At 43.0% G+C, this 3,421-nt stretch overlaps 1 pseudogene; it reads right to left on the bottom strand.

The window, feature by feature from the left end:
- Positions 1-1,703: 1,703 nt before the first annotated feature.
- Positions 1,704-1,957, bottom strand: LOC118088161 (ubiquitin-related modifier 1 pseudogene; annotated as a pseudogene).
- Positions 1,958-3,421: the final 1,464 nt, after the last annotated feature.

Below are 3,421 nucleotides of genomic sequence, written 5' to 3'. Positions count from 1 at the left end.
TGTTCAAACTGGCATTCGTTTTTCACTGAGCAGGGTGAATCTGTTTCAGGTTATATATAAAAGATAACACCTTGCATTAGCTTTTTAGAATTTGTTGTCCTTTTTAGTTCTTTTATTTGAAGGGATTTCATTACATTTTTCACCTAAATAACATCCCATGCAGATCTATAAAGTAACATAATACTTGAAGTAAAATTAGGGATTTATTCAGGTACATAAACAAAAGGTCAAGTGACAACAGCAATATTCGGTTCAGTAAATCCTCATAGATGAGAGTCTGGGTGGTCTATTATCATTCCAAGCTGCTCAGTTAGAAACAGGAATCCTTTTTTCAATAATAATTAAATCAGGGGTTAAAATTCTACCTTCCATTGGTGCAATACTTTATCCATTATTAACATCTTCCACACCTTCAATTAAAGTTGTGTCATTCTTCCACTTTTGCACAATTTGGAAATTAGCAACCACCCACTCAGCTGTCATTCTGAAAGCCGTAACCTATTTGCTATTATGTATGTCCTTCACAGATTCAAATAGGTACAAACAACACAGCCTAAAAACAACAACACACAAATAGTTAAATACATAACCAAAACCACATGTTCAAAACATGCATTAAATTAATTACAATTGACCAGTGACAAAGAATGGATTTTTTTGTTTTGTTTTTGTTTTCACAACTTTTGTCGTTTATTATCACAACCATCCTGCAGAGTAGATCATTTCAAATCTCACTCTACACATGTGGAACTGAAGTTAACATAGAGAGCAACTTCCTCAAGGCCACCCAGTGAAGTAAGTACATGACTGAGGCAGAACCTGAGTCTGGAATGAAGCACTCTGTCCTCTGCAACACATTGCAAAACACTTTGCGACAGAACAGTGCAGAGCAGACAATTTGAAAAGAGAAATCAATCGCATGCATACACAGCAGCTGTGGCAGAACAGGGTCAGGCATTGGCTCCAGAAGATTTTTATTTTAAAGAGCATCATAGAATTGTAGAGTTAGAAGGGACTCTGAGGGTCATCAAGTTTCTTTTTCTTTTAAAAAAAAAAGGCAGGCAAAAGTGTACTTCACAGTCATCAAAATTCAAAGTAACCATTTGTGAGCTGGCTCTAGATGGGTACTTTTTAAAACTGAGTCACAAAACTGAAATCCATCCATGGTAAATGAAGAGTAGATAGGCTGAGGGAGTCTTGCATCTGCCATCTTCCTTGCATGCCCCCCCCCATATCCCTTAATGACTGTTAATGGCTGCAACCTGATCCAAGGCTTGGATTGGAAGGAAAGGGAGACACACACACCCCTCTTTGATCACAGACCTTCCCCTGCTGCTGCCAAGGAGAAGCCAGCAAACAAGTGCGACGACAGCCACGGTGAGCTCAGCCGTTCCACGTGCAAAGCGGCTCGTTTCCAGCCACTTGTCCCATGGCATGCACCTCCTCCTGGAGCAGGGAAGAGGGTGACCAACAAGTGCAGAAAGGATTTCGATCTCCTTCTTGGGCAAAAGAGGCGAGAGCTGAACCACTGGGTGGGAGGAGCCAAACGTCCAAAGGGCAGACTTCATTAAGGAAAATGAGCTAATGAGAAACCGACTCTGATCTGGGGTGGCAGCCAAGAGAGCAAGGAATGTTTATGCCTTGGCCAGGAATCCCTTCTGCACACCAGCAGCACCAATGTACTTTTTCATACTCCCAGCAGTCTAGCCACCATGCAAGGTGGAGATGAAAACGACGTTATCCTGGTCTTGGAGCAAATAGTCCAGCTCCCCCATCAACTCCCAATCTGCACCAAGATTCACAGCCGCACAGAATCTCCCTGCACAAACAGTTCTGGCCTCTCTTTCAACAGGTTCCCTTTAATCCACACCAGCATCACCTGATGCTTTCTGATCCCACCAAACAAGAGCTCCGCGCCACCTCCGCACTCCAGCTGCAGAGACAAGGGCGCCGCCATCTTTCGTGAGGCAACGGCGCTGCCTGCAGCGGAAGAGCGACGTCGCGTCTACTTAGAGGGGTGGGGGGCGCAGGACCCTATCATTCCCCGCTCTGGGGCAGAAACAACAATATCAGCAAATTTGGTTCTGTTCATCTTCTAGGCAGTGCTTTTTTCTTTCTTTAAAAATGCTTAGGGGTACTCTCATTCTGACTCAAGAAAATCACCATTTTATAGTCTAAATCGGGGGAAATAAATACAGTAAATGGACAAGTACAAAGATTCACAACATGTTTAGGGGTATTTGGGTTTGACTCGAGCAGGGGTTTTTTCTTCCACTACAGGCAATATATAAAGAATGAGTTCTGCCCAGTAAGTATTGTTATAGATGCTCACTGATCATACTGTGTATAAATACACACACACACACACACACACACACACACACACACACACACACATATAAATATTGGAGGCCTGCTGTATCTTTTGTATTTTATGGTCTTTTCATCTCAGTGTTCACACCTGTGTTGTAGGGGGTGATGGTTTCCTCTTTTGTAGCCATGTATATCCTGCAAATGGATAAATCTTATGAAACAGGCTCTGGGACATGAAACTGTATGCCACCATTTCTTGCTAATCTTTATGGCGCCGCAATACTCTTTGTTGATTTCACTGCCACAGATTAACATGTCTAAACCTCAGGAATATCCAGTTATAAATTGAATTGGTCCTAAAGATAGACAGGCATCCAAGAAAGCTGGTTCTAGCACTCTTTATTTTGCTGATTGTATTGGTAGAGCAAGGGAGCACGATTCTGAATTATGCCAGCAAATCATTGGAAGCATTTGGGGTTCTATCAGAATTTCCAGGACTCCCGATTCACAAGCCACTAATAAGATGGTTTAGCTGCCTCACCATAGTCAAAGGGAATAATCATGGGAACATTGGGGAAATGCTTGCCATTTGTAAGTGGTCAGTCAGCGCTGCTTCATTCATTAGATTGCCTCCCTTGCTCCTGGATTAAAAGTGCTAAATGCAATGTTAGTGGCAACTACATACAGTATACAGATATCCCAATAGTGGCAAAATGCAAGAAACCCACAGGTTTCTCTGCATCCTTTTGTGAACTGTCCCTAATCACACAAACATAGAATTCTAGGGTCGGAAGGTTTTAACCACTGTGCCGCTTGGACTTGCCGATCGGAAGGTTGGCGGTTCAAGGCCCCGTGACGGGGTGAGCTCCTGTTGTTCAGTCCCAGCTCCTGCCAACCTAGCAGTTTGTATATTCCTGCGTATTAGACTACTTTTTAACCCAGGAAAATCTCAAAGTCGGGGGTCGTCTTATACGCTGGGTCATTTTTCTTATACGGTGAGTATATCCCAAACTCTATGTTTTAACTGGAAAAGTTGGGGGCCGTCTTATACGTCCGGTCTTACAATAGATAAATAGGTACCGCTCTGGCGGGAAGGTAAACGGCGTTT

The sequence above is a fragment of the Zootoca vivipara genome, chromosome 7 (assembly GCF_965207765.1).
Source record: "Zootoca vivipara chromosome 7, rZooViv2.hap1.1, whole genome shotgun sequence".
Lineage (NCBI taxonomy): Eukaryota > Metazoa > Chordata > Lepidosauria > Squamata > Lacertidae > Zootoca > Zootoca vivipara.
This window is presented reverse-complemented; position numbering and strand designations above follow the sequence as displayed.